Genomic DNA, 7,339 nt, shown 5'->3' with positions numbered 1-7,339 from the left:
AGCGAGTGATAATTAATTTCTAATACGCTTACATACATACCTTAAAAAATCAGAGGTGCGTGCCTGGGATTTGAGCCTCGGACCCTTCAATCTATTGCAAGGTGTTTAGAAAATTTCGATAGCGTGATTTAGAACCAGGAGAATGTTGTTGCGTGCGAAGATGTCCCAATTAGTAGCAACACTAGGCTAGTTTTACAAAACGACGTAGTAGTGGTCTGTAGCGTTTTATCACAACAAATATTGTAAGGTATAAACATAGTAATCAATACTATTCCGGCATTAGAAGAAGCGTTTAACGTATTGCCTAGAACTAGGAAACAGTAGCTAATACTATTGTTATGTGTTAATAGACAGACAAAATTAACTTTAAACTTACGTATGTTATTTATTATTGCTGGGAAAAATAAAAGAAGACTATTTATGTTCGGCGGTAAACAGTGCTCTTATCTTTCGAATACGATAATAAAATCAAGAGAAAACAGCCCCTATGAGCACTATAAGGTTACTTCATTTATTAAGCCAAACGCTTCAACTGAAGAAATTCTGCTGTCTCTCAAACTTTACGACATTAATAGTAATGCTAGAGTCATATTATGTGAAGGCGAAAATGATAGCAATCCAGTGAAAATAATAACTGAACTATGTGCAACTTTAAACATTGGAATATGTGTCCCTTTATTATTTTAAAAGTTCGAAAAAAATATGTATCTTAATGAAGTTATGTTAAATAATATATAAAAACAATAGGTAGTCAATTTTGTAATTGTAAAGTTTTAGATATTGGATACAATAAAGACCAGAAAAGATATAATTATTGTAACTTGTACGAATTGTGTAAAACAAAATTATGAATTAGACCAAATTAATTATTACTTAAAATTTCTACCATTTAGTAAAGATGCTCTCAAGTTATCACATACAGGGATAAATGTAATGAAAAAACACACACAAAGTACCCAGACATCGCCCCAAAAAAAATGTAAGTAACAGTTTTTTCGGACCTACAAATGTCGATGAAATTTTACTTGATTTACAACATTCTACGATAGAATTTATGTGTCAGCTATACTAAGGTGTTTGTAAAGTTTGTTATGGTATTGAAATAACTCATTTCTCCTAAAGTAGGCAACCCTAAGCTACACCGGGTATAATAGCCTCATTTCATTATTCACACTATTTAGTAGCACTATTTCGAGCTTTGTATTTTCCATAGAAAATATTCATAATTTGTTCAACAAGGATTTATGTGTCCCACATTTGAGCATGGTTCTTTTCTCAATGAGACGACTCTTTGCCATAGTCCATTACGCTGCCCACGGGCTGTTTGGTGGAGATCTATATTCAAACCCAGATCGGTAACGAAACCTACCTGAAATTGACCACAAATTGCTCCGAGGAGTAACTTGGAACACATTGTATAAATGTATCTCCCCCATATCCTTGAAATCAGAAAACAATAGTTGTTATTCGGTAGAAATAGGTGTAGCAAAGTCGAAGCACGAAGGATTTTAGCATCTTCAAACGATACCAACCTCGTTGTTTATCCGCATGTTTCGGTCAAATTACGATGTTAGCCGTTACCCTCCCGTAGTCCAGTCCTGGTGGTAGGGCCGCACCGGTCCAGAGATCTTCTTCGTAACGGCCGTTCCTCGGGTAGTCGATCGTGAAGGAGCGCGAACCCGTTTAGATTGGTGACTGGTTTGGCTTCCGTCCGTTCATACAGTAAGAGCGCGAAGCGGACCACAAACTCTTCCACAGATTGCAAGCTAAATTGTTTTGTAAGTGTGCCTACGATTTAGTAAACAGTATTAGTATCCAAAAGCAGTGATAAAGCGATAAGCCGAGTTTCTTATCTTTGGCCTTGGCCAAAGATAAGAAACTCGGCCTCTTGATCGAGGGCTCCGATGTTAAAATCACGTACGACAGACACAAACCTCTGATTTTAAAGTTATGTGCGTATTAGAAATAATTATTACTTCCTTCAAACGGTGAAGGAAAACATCGCGAGGAAATCTGCATATCTAAGAAACCTTAAAAAGTTTTTAAAGGTATATGAAGTCTACCAATTCCCACTTGGTAAGCGCGATGGGCTATGGTCTTATCCTTCTTATTCTGAGGGGAGACCCGTCTCAGCAATGGGACAGTAATGGGTTGGCGATGATTATTAGTATCAAGGGTTATTCGCGGAATTGTCATCAGCTCATTACATCTTTCATGTTTATATCTGAAGAATCTAAACGATTTCGCCTTGACAATAAAACTGTGACGGATTATTTATGCGTTTTTAATATACTAACTCACATCGGTTTGGATTGCAGCCCGTTCAGCCTTGAATCAGATTCAAGTCCGGAATCGCCGGCGCCGATAGTTGCGCATATCAATTAAAATTTATTATTCTGCTTTTTGTTCGCGATGTCAAGATTAGGTGTCGAAATTAAATTGATTGGTCAAATATTGATCATGGAACGAATCGTCCATATTAATCGGTTGCGTGCAGACGTTTTGGCGTTTTATTAGAGTGGTCTTTTTCTGCATGGGAAAAAAGGTCATAGTATGCTGTGTTGCGTAACTGCTGTCCAATTGACATTACTTATCAGACAGCTTTTTAATCATTATTATAGAAAACGCAGGTTTAAAATAAAAGTTAAGTATATCGGATAAAAATAATAATATCAGAATGTTTGATTACCTATAGCAACTATACTATAACTTATCTATAGCATGGAAAACTGATCACTCGCAACTGAAATTTGCGCTGAGTATAATTAAGTAGATTTTTTCACATTTACGAGCATTTAATGATAAAAGTAAAAATCTTACTTTCTTAAGTACAAAAATTACCCGGGACCCGTATTATGGTGCAGTGGATAATAGGCGTTGCAATTAGATATAATTTACCCAAATGATAAAAGTCCAATAATTTCCTAAATAATTACTCTCAAACAATGTCGGTAATGAAATAATCCCATAATGATTATTGTTCTTTAGTCGCTATTAAATTTTAAACTAATTTAGAAAATACCATCAACCAATTTCCCCAATCGTCAGAGTTTATTAATTCATGCTTATTTATTTACGTTACAACCTCCACGCATTTAGATTAAACGTAACCAAAATTTGGTTAACCCGTCATTGCTGTGTCACTAATTCATTACCCTAATGAATAAGCAACTAACCTCCAAATTAACCTACAATGTACCTTAATTCATTGTGGTCGGGATTGTCCTTTTACGTACTGTTGACGTTCACAATGAAACCTCACCTCTTTGCAGGATGCGATCTGTCATTACGTTTTATCATAGGAATGAGTAATGATTTGTTAGTCATCCCCGCGATACGGGGATACATGATATGGGGATGATATCTTTAGGAGAAGAAAAAATGGAGCACTTGTATTTTGGAAAAAAATGTCACAATCGTCAAGACTCGTTATATATTTATTATAAAGCAAAAATATAAGCTAATTATTTTCGGTTTGTTTCACTAATAGTCGATAAATTATTGAATGCCTCATAACGCGTAAGTGCTCTACTCTTAACGTATCCAATAATCTGTACATAACTAACTTAGCATGACAAAATATACAACTCGCCTAATTACTAGTGATACAACCACATTGCACTGCGAATTTTGGCAAGAAACGATTTATCACGCACACGAATGAATCTCAAATCCTATCAATTTATAGATACTTTTCCTGTCAAGCGATACACATGCGTAGCGAAGTGACGTCAGCGGGTAACTCACGCATGAGACGGGACACGCAGGCGTACAACCCGCATGACATTATAAAAGTAAACAAAAGTTTGTTTAATATGTTTTTTTTATGATGTGAGGGTAGCAGACGAGCATGCAGTCCACTTGATAGTAAGTGCCGCCCATGGACTTCTGTAATCAACTCCAGATAAGATGAGATATTCCTACCTGAGGTCTGTCATATATACTACCCCTGGGGACTAAGCTAGAACGCCCCGGAAAAGTATGTCTCCCTTAACACACCCTTTAAACCAGAATACAACATCGCTTAACACTGCTGTTATGAGGCAGAAACAGGTGTGGCGGTGGTGCCGCCGGAGTCGAACCACAAAGGATTCTACCACCTTTAAAATTTACGGATAATTTATCGTTTACCAGCCCATGGTAAAAGAGGCTCTTAATAATAACTTATAATAAAATATGAAATAATATAGTCTTATGTTTCAACAATAATAACTCAGGTCAATAAAGGAAAACTATTAAGGAAACTATGAAAATAATCGGAAAATGACCATACATTTTATTAATGGGAAACACTTATTGTGAGATCACTTTTAAAATAGATGGATGGTTTCATAAGATTTATGATGCTGCAGCCTGGAAAATCTTTGCCTGTGAAACTGTGAATCATTCAGTTAACAGGGGATTAACTAACCAAACACCGTGTAGATAATATCAGTAGTTTAAAAGTTTCCATGAGTTTCATCAAGATCAATAAAGGAAAATTATAACAGTGATATACAATTTTATAGAAGTGAAAGTATGTTTTGACTAATAAACTTATGTTACGATTCCAAGACTGTTTTATTGGGAAAGTCTAGCCCCTGTTATAATATTCAATATATTAATGTTTTGCCTACGCACTTTAATTAAATTTGAAATTTGAAAATTTCTTGTTGACAGCAATTGTCAAATTTGCAACTAATAACACGCATAGGAAATAAACACTCGAAAAGGTGGTAGAAGAATTTGTCAGATTCGACCGTGCAGGTACTACCATCACATCTATTTTTACACGCTTTATATTAGCTTCACTTGTACGTTTGTCAGTGAGTAACTTCGTTTTTCAGTAGAAAGAGATCAACATACATCCTTATCTTACCCTGCATGTATGAAAGAATGAAATAGAATATCGGAAGCTTTTTAGTTGTTTTTATCATAAAGGCGTGTTTTTTAGTTTTTTAAACTATTTTTTTTTATCAGAAATAGTGTGTTACATTAGTGTAAATCATTCCTTTTTTTGTTGGAAGGTTGTGAAATGTGCAGCCCGACTGACTTACATATTAGGCAACCATCTTTGTCATCAAGAGTAGCAACGAATCTGTGAACAAGTGAATCTTATCTGTATGGATATTGACGGCAGTGATCACTGACCACAGACTAATATGGTTGCCTCGTAATATGTAAGTCAGCTGGTATCGGCTTTCCACTAAAACCTAAGCACTGCTTCACGCTAGAAATAAGTGTAGGTGTAGTGTTAATTGATTACTAAAGGAGATAATACACGGGTGACAGTTGACACCAAAAAGCAAATGTAATGTAAATCAATTGTCGCTCATGTGTTACCACCTCCCTAAGCCGAATATGCATGTCTGACCTATAGATTACTAGTTTTTGCCCGCGGATTCGCCCGCGTTTAAAAGAAAATAATATGACATACTAATATACATAAAACTGAAAATCTGGCGAAAATTCTTCGTACCAATTCTGAAACTAAAGCTAAAGATCATCACTTGATCAAATACATAGTTTACCATTAAATTCTTACTAATATCGATTAAAATAATCGACTTTTTGGTCCAAAAGATCGATTCTCTGATTAATCTATCTTAGATCGCCATCCCTACTTCCCGTGGGATTCTTTCTTTCTACTTTCTCAGACTATGTTTGTACAAAATTTCATTAAAATCGGTTCAGTGGTTTAGGCGTGAAGAAGAGACAACCAGACAGACAGACAGACAGAGTTAGTGTCGGATTTATAATATTAGTAAGGATAGACAACATATTTAGGTCTAAGAGTTTTTTCTAAAGTTCCACCACAAGTTTCTTAGTTATGTCAGAAACAGTTACAAGTACATTTTTTGTAGTTCATTAAGAATATGCTAATACTAGGTATTTATTTTTCTTCTTAAATGTTAAGTACGTTTGTATTCATCTACCTACATCTTTAGTATTTGAATTTATTAAAGTATTTGCATTTGAATAGTAACTTGTTAATAATAACCTCAGATCGCTCGTGCTTGTTATTAATTACTAAACTATCCAATTAACATATACATAAGTTCAAAATTTGACAGTTTCTAGTAAGAAAGAAAAATATAATGTCATTTTTAGTAGGCAAATCATTGGATAGATTGATTATTAATAACGTGCGATAATCAATAAGTCCATAGAGAGTGAAAATGAGTTTTATTTGCGTATTCAAATGCGAAGTTTAATTTTCTAATGTGCAGAGTTGGTATATCATGTACTCGTATGCATTATAAAATAAATTTTGGTTCCTTTTTTAAAATAAAATTTTCGGTTCAAATGTTGAATGCTTTGTCAAAAAATTTTAACCGATTTTTGATGATAAATATCGAGACTCCCTTAGAAGGCGGGATCTTCAAAAGCCAGTCACATATCAATGACGCGTGATATTATTATTATGACTAACACGGGGGAATAAAGCGCCATATAAACTTAGAACTGTTGTTCATTTAGATTTATATACCTTTAATTGTTTTAATTAAAATTAATTGTTATTGTTATTAAGGATAACAATTAAAATGAAATATACTTACAACAATGTGTAATAACCGTACGTCATACTAATATGACATAATATATATATTTTTAAGTTATCAATAAGGAAATTATCAAATTACTATGTATATAACCTTAACTGTGTAACTAACTTAAATTAAATAATTTCCTTTCCAGGAAATTTAAACTTTCCTGTTATTTTGTATTAGGTATACGACAAAATATATGTAGTTTTACCCGTAAAAAAAATAAAAGTGAAGTCAAATATGTTTACATATCTCCCTAAATAGACAAAGGCAAAATAGATCTGGAAAAAAATATCTGAAAAAAAATACCGCTTTTCCTTATTTTCCTTGGTATCTATTGCCAGACTTTGGATCTCCGATAAATTGACTCTCCGATAAAAAGTAGTAGTAGTAGATCATGGTACAATTTCAACCAGTGGTTACAATTGCATTAATATTGAAGGACTATTTATTTTGAGATAGAAGTATGTATATTGGTCGTACATGTAGTGTACAGTTATTTAACTAAATGTATGCCTTATCTACCACACAATACAACACGGAACACAGTAGCGCTTAATATTGCCGATACATTAGGCAGAAATGTAGCCTTCAAATACAAAATAATTACAAGAACCTAATACCTAGACAAGCAACTAAATAGTTTGATTCCAAATTTCCTTGACTTTCAATACTTCAATCAAGCACAGGTGTTGAGACCGGTTCCCACAGCATTAAAACCTCGTTAACAGTTCAAATACAAGCACTAAATCAATTCATGGTGATTTATTAAACATATTTTGTCTGTGACAGAATTCCACTTCTGATAATTT

The sequence above is a fragment of the Epargyreus clarus genome, unplaced genomic scaffold (genome assembly GCF_041222505.1).
Source record: "Epargyreus clarus isolate Ecla_fem2 unplaced genomic scaffold, WU_Ecla_fem_2.2 ptg000018l, whole genome shotgun sequence".
In the NCBI taxonomy this organism is placed as follows: domain Eukaryota; kingdom Metazoa; phylum Arthropoda; class Insecta; order Lepidoptera; family Hesperiidae; genus Epargyreus; species Epargyreus clarus.
This window is presented reverse-complemented; position numbering follows the sequence as displayed.